Here is a 12,336-nt window from a genome sequence, read left to right as displayed (position 1 = left end):
ATGAAAAGTTCGATCCAAAATCGATTTCGGAAACTTTTTGGCAAACCAAAATTTCATTGTCACTAGTCAAACTTGGATGCAAGTTGCCTTTTAAAACTAGACTTTGACAAATCATTTTTTCAGAGACCAACCAAAACATCATTTTTAAGCCCCAAAATAATGAAAAGTGAAATCCAAAATCGATTTCGGAAACTTTTTGGCAAACCAAAATTTCATTGTCACTAGTCAAACTTGTATGCAAGTTGCCTTTTAAAACTCGACTTTGACAAATAATTTTTTCAGAGACCAACCAAAACATCATTTTTAAGCCCCCAAAATAATGAAAAGTGAAATCCAAAATCGATTTCGGAAACTTTTTGGCAATCCAAAATTTCATTGTCACTAGTCAAACTTGTATGCAAGTTGCCTTTTAAAACTCGACTTTGACAAATAATTTTTTCAGAGACCAACCAAAACATCATTTTTAAGCCCCCAAAATAATGAAAAGTGAAATCCAAAATCGATTTCGGAAACTTTTTGGCAATCCAAAATTTCATTGTCACTAGTCAAACTTGTATGCAAGTTGCCTTTTAAAACTCGACTTTGACAAATCATTTTTTCAGAGACCAACCAAAACATCATTTTTGAGCCCCCAAAATAATGAAAAGTAAAATCCAAAATCGATTTCGGAAACTTTTTGGCAAACCAAAATTTCATTGTCACTAGTCAAACTTGTATGCAAGTTGCCTTTTAAAACTCGACTTTGACAAATCATTTTTTCAGAGACCAACCAAAACATCATTTTTAAGCCCCCCAAAATAATGAAAAGTGAAATCCAAAATCGATTTCGGAAACTTTTTGGCAAACCAAAATTTCATTGTCACTAGTCAAACTTGTATGCAAGTTGCCTTTTAAAATTCGACTTTGACAAATCAGTTTTTCAGAGACCAACCAAAACATCATTTTTAAGCCCCCAAAATAATGAAAAGTGAAATCCAAAATCGATTTCGGAAACTTTTTGGCAAACCAAAATTTCATTGTCACTAGTCAAACTTGTATGCAAGTTGCCTTTTTAAACTCGACTTTGACAAATCATTTTTTCAGAGACCAACCAAAACATCATTTTTAAGCCCCCAAAATAATGAAAAGTGAAATCCAAAATCGATTTCGGAAACTTTTTGGCAAACCAAAATTTCATTGTCACTAGTCAAACTTGTATGCAAGTTGCCTTTTAAAATTCGACTTTGACAAATAATTTTTTCAGAGACCAACCAAAACATCATTTTTAAGCCCCCAAAATCATGAAAAGTGAAATCCAAAATCGATTTCGGAAACTTTTTGGCAATCCAAAATTTCATTGTCACTAGTCAAACTTGTATGCAAGTTGCCTTTTAAAACTCGACTTTGACAAATCATTTTTTCAGAGACCAACCAAAACATCATTTTTGAGCCCCCAAAATAATGAAAAGTAAAATCCAAAATCGATTTCGGAAACTTTTTGGCAAACCAAAATTTCATTGTCACTAGTCAAACTTGTATGCAAGTTGCCTTTTAAAACTCGACTTTGACAAATCATTTTTTCAGAGACCAACCAAAACATCATTTTTAAGCCCCCAAAATAATGAAAAGTGAAATCCAAAATCGATTTCGGAAACTTTTTGGCAAACCAAAATTTCATTGTCACTAGTCAAACTTGTATGCAAGTTGCCTTTTAAAATTCGACTTTGACAAATCAGTTTTTCAGAGACCAACCAAAACATCATTTTTAAGCCCCCAAAATAATGAAAAGTGAAATCCAAAATCGATTTCGGAAACTTTTTGGCAAACCAAAATTTCATTGTCACTAGTCAAACTTGTATGCAAGTTGCCTTTTTAAACTCGACTTTGACAAATCATTTTTTCAGAGACCAACCAAAACATCATTTTTAAGCCCCCAAAATAATGAAAAGTAAAATCCAAAATCGATTTCGGAAACTTTTTGGCAAACCAAAATTTCATTGTCACTAGTCAAACTTGTATGCAAGTTGCCTTTTAAAACTCGACTTTGACAAATAATTTTTTCAGAGACCAACCAAAACATCATTTTTAAGCCCCCAAAATAATGAAAAGTGAAATCCAAAATCGATTTCGGAAACTTTTTGGCAATCCAAAATTTCATTGTCACTAGTCAAACTTGTATGCAAGTTGCCTTTTAAAACTCGACTTTGACAAATCATTTTTTCAGAGACCAACCAAACCATTATTTTTAAGCCCCAAAATAATGAAAAGTGAAATCCAAAATCGATTTCGGAAACTTTTTGGCAATCCAAAATTTCATTGTCACTAGTCAAACTTGTATGCAAGTTGCCTTTTAAAACTCGACTTTGACAAATCATTTTTTCAATGACCAACCAAAACATCATTTTTGAGCCCCCAAAATAATGAAAAGTAAAATCCAAAATCGATTTCGGAAACTTTTTGGCAAACCAAAATTTCATTGTCACTAGTCAAACTTGTATGCAAGCTGCCTAATAAAACTCGACTTTGACAAATCATTTTTCAGAGACCAACCAAAACATCATTTTTGAGCCCCCAAAATAATGAAAAGTTCGATCCAAAATCGATTTCGGAAACTTTTTGGCAAACCAAAATTTCATTGTCACTAGTCAAACTTGGATGCAAGTTGCCTTTTAAAACTAGACTTTGACAAATCATTTTTTCAGAGACCAACCAAAACATCATTTTTGAGCCCCCAAAATAATGAAAAGTTCGATCCAAAATCGATTTCGGAAACTTTTTGGCAAACCAAAATTTCATTGTCACTAGTCAAACTTGGATGCAAGTTGCCTTTTAAAACTAGACTTTGACAAATCATTTTTTCAGAGACCAACCAAAACATCATTTTTAAGCCCCCAAAATAATGAAAAGTGAAATCCAAAATCGATTTCGGAAACTTTTTGGCAAACCAAAATTTCATTGTCACTAGTCAAACTTGTATGCAAGTTGCCTTTTAAAACTCGACTTTGACAAATAATTTTTTCAGAGACCAACCAAAACATCATTTTTAAGCCCCCAAAATAATGAAAAGTGAAATCCAAAATCGATTTCGGAAACTTTTTGGCAATCCAAAATTTCATTGTCACTAGTCAAACTTGTATGCAAGTTGCCTTTTAAAACTCGACTTTGACAAATCATTTTTTCAGAGACCAACCAAAACATCATTTTTGAGCCCCCAAAATAATGAAAAGTAAAATCCAAAATCGATTTCGGAAACTTTTTGGCAAACCAAAATTTCATTGTCACTAGTCAAACTTGTATGCAAGTTGCCTTTTAAAACTCGACTTTGACAAATCATTTTTTCAGAGACCAACCAAAACATCATTTTTAAGCCCCCAAAATAATGAAAAGTGAAATCCAAAATCGATTTCGGAAACTTTTTGGCAAACCAAAATTTCATTGTCACTAGTCAAACTTGTATGCAAGTTGCCTTTTAAAATTCGACTTTGACAAATCAGTTTTTCAGAGACCAACCAAAACATCATTTTTAAGCCCCCAAAATAATGAAAAGTGAAATCCAAAATCGATTTCGGAAACTTTTTGGCAAACCAAAATTTCATTGTCACTAGTCAAACTTGTATGCAAGTTGCCTTTTTAAACTCGACTTTGACAAATCATTTTTTCAGAGACCAACCAAAACATCATTTTTGAGCCCCCAAAATAATGAAAAGTAAAATCCAAAATCGATTTCGGAAACTTTTTGGCAAACCAAAATTTCATTGTCACTAGTCAAACTTGTATGCAAGTTGCCTTTTAAAACTCGACTTTGACAAATAATTTTTTCAGAGACCAACCAAAACATCATTTTTAAGCCCCCAAAATAATGAAAAGTGAAATCCAAAATCGATTTCGGAAACTTTTTGGCAATCCAAAATTTCATTGTCACTAGTCAAACTTGTATGCAAGTTGCCTTTTAAAACTCGACTTTGACAAATCATTTTTTCAGAGACCAACCAAACCATTATTTTTAAGCCCCAAAATAATGAAAAGTGAAATCCAAAATCGATTTCGGAAACTTTTTGGCAATCCAAAATTTCATTGTCACTAGTCAAACTTGTATGCAAGTTGCCTTTTAAAACTCGACTTTGACAAATCATTTTTTCAGAGACCAACCAAAACATCATTTTTGAGCCCCCAAAATAATGAAAAGTAAAATCCAAAATCGATTTCGGAAACTTTTTGGCAAACCAAAATTTCATTGTCACTAGTCAAACTTGTATGCAAGCTGCCTAATAAAACTCGACTTTGACAAATCATTTTTTCAGAGACCAACCAAACCATTATTTTTAAGCCCCAAAATAATGAAAAGTGAAATCCAAAATCGATTTCGGAAACTTTTTGGCAATCCAAAATTTCATTGTCACTAGTCAAACTTGTATGCAAGTTGCCTTTTAAAACTCGACTTTGACAAATCATTTTTTCAGAGACCAACCAAAACATCATTTTTGAGCCCCCAAAATAATGAAAAGTTCGATCCAAAATCGATTTCGGAAACTTTTTGGCAAACCAAAATTTCATTGTCACTAGTCAAACTTGGATGCAAGTTGCCTTTTAAAACTAGACTTTGACAAATCATTTTTTCAGAGACCAACCAAACCATTATTTTTAAGCCCCAAAATAATGAAAAGTGAAATCCAAAATCGATTTCGGAAACTTTTTGGCAATCCAAAATTTCATTGTCACTAGTCAAACTTGTATGCAAGTTGCCTTTTAAAACTCGACTTTGACAAATCATTTTTTCAGAGACCAACCAAAACATCATTTTTGAGCCCCCAAAATAATGAAAAGTTCGATCCAAAATCGATTTCGGAAACTTTTTGGCAAACCAAAATTTCATTGTCACTAGTCAAACTTGGATGCAAGTTGCCTTTTAAAACTAGACTTTGACAAATCATTTTTTCAGAGACCAACCAAAACATCATTTTTGAGCCCCCAAAATAATGAAAAGTTCGATCCAAAATCGATTTCGGAAACTTTTTGGCAAACCAAAATTTCATTGTCACTAGTCAAACTTGGATGCAAGTTGCCTTTTAAAACTAGACTTTGACAAATCATTTTTTCAGAGACCAACCAAAACATCATTTTTAAGCCCCCAAAATAATGAAAAGGGAAATCCAAAATCGATTTCGGAAACTTTTTGGCAAACCAAAATTTCATTGTCACTAGTCAAACTTGTATGCAAGTTGCCTTTTAAAACTCGACTTTGACAAATAATTTTTTCAGAGACCAACCAAAACATCATTTTTAAGCCCCCAAAATAATGAAAAGTGAAATCCAAAATCGATTTCGGAAACTTTTTGGCAATCCAAAATTTCATTGTCACTAGTCAAACTTGTATGCAAGTTGCCTTTTAAAACTCGACTTTGACAAATCATTTTTTCAGAGACCAACCAAAACATCATTTTTGAGCCCCCAAAATAATGAAAAGTAGAATCCAAAATCGATTTCGGAAACTTTTTGGCAAACCAAAATTTCATTGTCACTAGTCAAACTTGTATGCAAGTTGCCTTTTAAAACTCGACTTTGACAAATCATTTTTTCAGAGACCAACCAAAACATCATTTTTAAGCCCCCAAAATAATGAAAAGTGAAATCCAAAATCGATTTCGGAAACTTTTTGGCAAACCAAAATTTCATTGTCACTAGTCAAACTTGTATGCAAGTTGCCTTTTAAAATTCGACTTTGACAAATCAGTTTTTCAGAGACCAACCAAAACATCATTTTTAAGCCCCCAAAATAATGAAAAGTGAAATCCAAAATCGATTTCGGAAACTTTTTGGCAAACCAAAATTTCATTGTCACTAGTCAAACTTGTATGCAAGTTGCCTTTTTAAACTCGACTTTGACAAATCATTTTTTCAGAGACCAACCAAAACATCATTTTTGAGCCCCCAAAATAATGAAAAGTGAAATCCAAAATCGATTTCGGAAACTTTTTGGCAAACCAAAATTTCATTGTCACTAGTCAAACTTGTATGCAAGTTGCCTTTTAAAATTCGACTTTGACAAATCATTTTTTCAGAGACCAACCAAAACATCATTTTTAAGCCCCCAAAATAATGAAAAGTGAAATCCAAAATCGATTTCGGAAACTTTTTGGCAAACCAAAATTTCATTGTCACTAGTCAAACTTGTATGCAAGTTGCCTTTTAAAATTCGACTTTGACAAATCATTTTTTCAGAGACCAACCAAAACATCATTTTTGAGCCCATAAAATAATGAAAAGTGAAATCCAAAATCGATTTCGGAAACTTTTTGGCAAACCAAAATTTCATTGTCACTAGTCAAACTTGGATGCAAGTTGCCTTTTAAAACTAGACTTTGACAAATCATTTTTTCAGAGACCAACCATACCATCATTTTTAAGCCCCCAAAATAATGAAAAGTGAAATCCAAAATCGATTTCGGAAACTTTTTGGCAAACCAAAATTTCATTGTCACTAGTCAAACTTGTATGCAAGTTGCCTTTTTAAACTCGACTTTGACAAATCATTTTTTCAGAGACCAACCAAAACATCATTTTTAAGCACCCAAAATAATGAAAAGTGAAATCCAAAATCGATTTCTGAAACTTTTTGGCAATCCAAAATTTCATTGTCACTAGTCAAACTTGTATGCAAGTTGCCTTTTCATACTCGACTTTGACAAATCATTTTTTCAGAGACCAACCAAAACATCATTTTTGAGCCCCCAAAATAATGAATAGTTCGATTCAAAACCGATTTCGGAAACTTTTTGGCAAACCAAAATGTCATTGTCACTAGTCAAACTTGTATGCAAGTTGCCTTTTAAAACTAGACTTTGACAAATAATTTTTTCAGAGACCAACCAAACCATCATTTTTAAGCCCCCAAAATAATGAAAAGAGAAATCCAAAATCGATTTCGGAAACTTTTTGGCAAACCAAAATTTCATTGTCACTAGTCAAACTTGTATGCAAGTTGCCTTTTAAAACTCGACTTTGACAAATCACTTTTTCAGAGACCAACCAAAACATCATTTTTAAGCCCCCAAAATAATGAAAAGTTCGATCCAAAATCGATTTCGGAAACTTTTTGGCAATCCAAAATTTCATTGTCACTAGTCATACTTGTATGCAAGTTGCCTTTTAAAACTCGACTTTGACAAATCATTTTTTCAGAGACCAACCAAAACATCATTTTTGAGCCCCCAAAATAATGAAAAGTGAAATCCAAAATCGATTTCGGAAACTTTTTGGCAAACCAAAATTTCATTGTCATTAGTCAAACTTGGATGCAAGTTGCCTTTTAAAACTCGACTTTGACAAATCATTTTTTCAGAGACCAACCAAAACATCATTTTTGAGCCCCCAAAATAATGAAAAGTGAAATCCAAAATCGATTTCGGAAACTTTTTGGCAAACCAAAATTTCATTGTCACTAGTCAAACTTGGATGCAAGTTGCCTTTTAAAACTAGACTTTGACAAATCATTTTTTCAGAGACCAACCAAAACATCATTTTTAAGCCCCAAAATAATGAAAAATGCAATCCAAAATCGATTTCGGAAACTCTTTGGCAAACCAAAATTTCATTGTCACTAGTCAAACTTGTATGCAGGTTGCCTTTTAAAACTCGACTTTGACAAATCATTTTTTCAGAGACCAACCAAAACATCATTTTTGAGCCCCCAAAATAATGAAAAGTTCGATCCAAAATCGATTTCGGAAACTTTTTGGCAAACCAAAATTTCATTGTCACTAGTCAAACTTGGATGCAAGTTGCCTTTTAAAACTAGACTTTGACAAATCATTTTTTCAGAGACCAACCAAACCATCATTTTTAAGCCCAAAAAATAATGAAAAGAGAAATCCAAAATCGATTACGGAAACTTTTTGGCAAACCAAAATTTCATTGTCACTAGTCAAACTTGTATGCAAGTTGCCTTTTAAAACTAGACTTTGACAAATCATTTTTTCAGAGACCAACCAAAACATCATTTTTGAGCCCCCAAAATAATGAAAAGTGAAATCCAAAATCGATTTCGGAAACTTTTTGGCAAACCAAAATTTCATTGTCACTAGTCAAACTTGGATGCAAGTTGCCTTTTAAAACTAGACTTTGACAAATCATTTTTTCAGAGACCAACCAAACCATCATTTTTAAGCCCAAAAAATAATGAAAAGAGAAATCCAAAATCGATTACGGAAACTTTTTGGCAAACCAAAATTTCATTGTCACTAGTCAAACTTGTATGCAAGTTGCCTTAAAAAACTCGACTTTGACAAATCACTTTTTCAGAGACCAACCAAAACATTATTTTTGAGCCCCCAAAATAATGAAAAGTGAAATCCAAAATCGATTTCGGAAACTTTTTGGCAAACCAAAATTTCATTGTCACTAGTCAAACTTGGATGCAAGTTGAATTTTAAAACTAGACTTTGACAAATCATTTTTTCAGAGACCAACCAAACCATCATTTTTAAGCCCAAAAAATAATGAAAAGAGAAATCCAAAATCGATTACGGAAACTTTTTGGCAAACCAAAATTTCATTGTCACTAGTCAAACTTGTATGCAAGTTGCCTTTTAAAACTCGACTTTGACAAATCACTTTTTCAGAGACCAACCAAACCATCATTTTTAAGCCCCCAAAATAATGAAAATTTCAATCCAAAATCGATTTCGGAAACTTTTTGGCAATCCAAAATTTCATTGTCACTAGTCAAACTTGGATGCAAGTTGCCTTTTAAAACTAGACTTTGACAAATCATTTTTTCAGAGACCAACCAAAACATTATTTTTGAGCCCCCAAAATAATGAAAAGTGAAATCCAAAATCGATTTCGGAAACTCTTTGGCAAACCAAAATTTCATTGTCACTAGTCAAACTTGTATGCAGGTTGCCTTTTAAAACTCGACTTTGACAAATCATTTTTTCAGAGACCAACCAAAACATCATTTTTGAGCCCCCAAAATAATGAAAAGTTCGATCCAAAATCGATTTCGGAAACTTTTTGGCAAACCAAAATTTCATTGTCACTAGTCAAACTTGGATGCAAGTTGCCTTTTAAAACTAGACTTTGACAAATCATTTTTTCAGAGACCAACCAAACCATCATTTTTAAGCCCAAAAAATAATGAAAAGAGAAATCCAAAATCGATTACGGAAACTTTTTGGCAAACCAAAATTTCATTGTCACTAGTCAAACTTGTATGCAAGTTGCCTTAAAAAACTCGACTTTGACAAATCACTTTTTCAGAGACCAACCAAAACATTATTTTTGAGCCCCCAAAATAATGAAAAGTGAAATCCAAAATCGATTTCGGAAACTTTTTGGCAAACCAACATTTCATTGTCACTAGTCAAACTTGGATGCAAGTTGAATTTTAAAACTAGACTTTGACAAATCATTTTTTCAGAGACCAACCAAACCATCATTTTTAAGCCCAAAAAATAATGAAAAGAGAAATCCAAAATCGATTACGGAAACTTTTTGGCAAACCAAAATTTCATTGTCACTAGTCAAACTTGTATGCAAGTTGCCTTTTAAAACTCGACTTTGACAAATCACTTTTTCAGAGACCAACCAAACCATCATTTTTAAGCCCCCAAAATAATGAAAATTTCAATCCAAAATCGATTTCGGAAACTTTTTGGCAAACCAAAATTTCAATGTAACTAGTCAAACTTGTATGCAAGTTGCCTTTTAAAACTCGACTTTGACAAATCATTTTTTCAGAGACCAACCAAAACATCATTTTTAAGCACTCAAAATAATGAAAAGTGAAATCCAAAATCGATTTCGGAAACTTTTTGGCAAACCAAAATTTCATTGTCACTAGTCAAACTTGTATGCAAGTTGCCTTTTAAAATTCGACTTTGACAAATCAGTTTTTCAGAGACCAACCAAAACATCATTTTTAAGCCCCCAAAATAATGAAAAGTGAAATCCAAAATCGATTTCGGAAACTTTTTGGCAATCCAAAATTTCATTGTCACTAGTCAAACTTGTATGCAAGTTGCCTAATAAAACTCGACTTTGACAAATCATTTTTTCAGAGACCAACCAAAACATCATTTTTGAGCCCCCAAAATAATGAAAAGTTCGATTCAAAATCGATTTCGGAAACTTTTTGGCAAACCAAAATTTCATTGTCACTAGTCAAACTTGGATGCAAGTTGCCTTTTAAAACTAGACTTTGACAAATCATTTTTTCAGAGACCAACCATACCATCATTTTTAAGCCCCCAAAATAATGAAAAGTGAAATCCAAAATCGATTTCGGAAACTTTTTGGCAAACCGAAATTTCATTGTCACTAGTCAAACTTGTATGCAAGTTGCCTTTTAAAACTCGACTTTGACAAATCATTTTTTCAGAGACCAACCAAAACATCATTTTGGAGCCCCCAAAATAATGAAAAGTAAAATCCAAAATCGATTTCGGAAACTTTTTGGCAAACCGAAATTTCATTGTCACTAGTCAAACTTGGATGCAAGTTGCCTTTTAAAACTAGACTTTGACAAATCATTTTTTCAGAGACCAACCATACCATCATTTTTAAGCCCCCAAAATAATGAAAAGTAAAATCCAAAATCGATTTCGGAAACTTTTTGGCAAACCGAAATTTCATTGTCACTAGTCAAACTTGTATGCAAGTTGCCTTTTAAAACTCGACTTTGACAAATCATTTTTTCAGAGACCAACCAAAACATCATTTTGGAGCCCCCAAAATAATGAAAAGTAAAATCCAAAATCGATTTCGGAAACTTTTTGGCAAACCAAAATTTCATTGTCACTGGTCAAACTTGTATGCAAGTTGCCTTTTAAAACTCGACTTTGACAAATCATTTTTTCAGAGACCAACCAAAACATCATTTTGGAGCCCCCAAAATAATGAAAAGTAAAATCCAAAATCGATTTCGGAAACTTTTTGGCAAACCAAAATTTCATTGTCACTAGTCAAACTTGTATGCAAGTTGCCTTTTAAAACTCGACTTTGACAAATCATTTTTTCAGAGACCAACCAAAACATCATTTTTGAGCCCATAAAATAATGAAAAGTGAAATCCAAAATCGATTTCGGAAACTTTTTGGCAATCCAAAATTTCATTGTCACTAGTCAAACTTGTATGCAAGTTGCCTTTTAAAACTCGACTTTGACAAATCATTTTACAGAGACCTAAAAGAACATCATTTTTAAGGCCCCAAAATAATGAAAAGTAAAATCCAAAGTCGATTTCGGAAACTTTTTGGCAAACCAAAATTTCAAAGTAACTAGTCAAACTTGTATGCAAGCTGCCTAATAAAACTCGACTTTGACAAATCATTTTTTCAGAGACCAACCAAAACATCATTTTTGAGCCCCCAAAATAATGAAAAGTTCGATTCAAAACCGATTTCGGAAACTTTTTGGCAAACCAAAATTTCATTGTCACTAGTCAAACTTGTATGCAAGTTGCCTTTTAAAACTCGACTTTGACAAATCATTTTACAGAGACCTAAAAAAACATCATTTTTAAGGCCCCAAAATAATGAAAAGTAAAATCCAAAGTCGATTTCGGAAACTTTTTGGCAAACCAAAATTTCAAAGTAACTAGTCAAACTTGTATGCAAGTTGCCTTTTAAAACTCGACTTTGACAAATCATTTTTTCAGAGACCAACCAAAACATCATTTTTGAGCCCCCAAAATAATGAAAAGTTCGATCCAAAATCGATTTCGGAAACATTTTTGGCAAACCAAAATTTCATTGTCACTGGTCAAACTTGTATGCAAGTTGCCTTTTAAAACTCGACTTTGACAAATCACTTTTTCAGAGACCAACCAAACCATCATTTTTAAGCCCCCAAAATAATGAAAAGTGAAATCCAAAATCGATTTCGGAAACTTTTTGGCAAACCAAAATTTCAATGTCACTAGTCAAACTTGTATGCAAGTTGCCTCTTAAAACTCGACTTTGACAAATCATTTTTTCAGAGACCAACCAAAACATCATTTTTGAGCCCCCAAAATAATGAAAAGTGAAATCCAAAATCGATTTCGGAAACTTTTTGGCAAACCAAAATTTCATTGTCACTAGTCAAACTTGTATGCAAGTTGCCTTTTAAAACTCGACTTTGACAAATCATTTTTTCAGAGACCAACCAAACCATCATTTTTAAGCCCCCAAAATAATGAAAAGTTCGATCCAAAATCGATTTCGGAAACTTTTTGGCAATCCAAAATTTCATTGTCACTAGTCAAACTTGTATGCAAGTTGCCTTTTAAAACTCGACTTTGACAAATCATTTTTTCAGAGACCAACCAAAACATCATTTTTAAGCCCCCAAAATAATGAATAGTTCGATTCAAAACCG

Source organism: Anopheles marshallii (assembly GCF_943734725.1).
Source record: "Anopheles marshallii chromosome X unlocalized genomic scaffold, idAnoMarsDA_429_01 X_unloc_26, whole genome shotgun sequence".
NCBI lineage: Eukaryota > Metazoa > Arthropoda > Insecta > Diptera > Culicidae > Anopheles > Anopheles marshallii.
The sequence above is the reverse complement of the archived record's forward strand: the minus strand, read 5'-3'. Positions refer to the sequence as shown.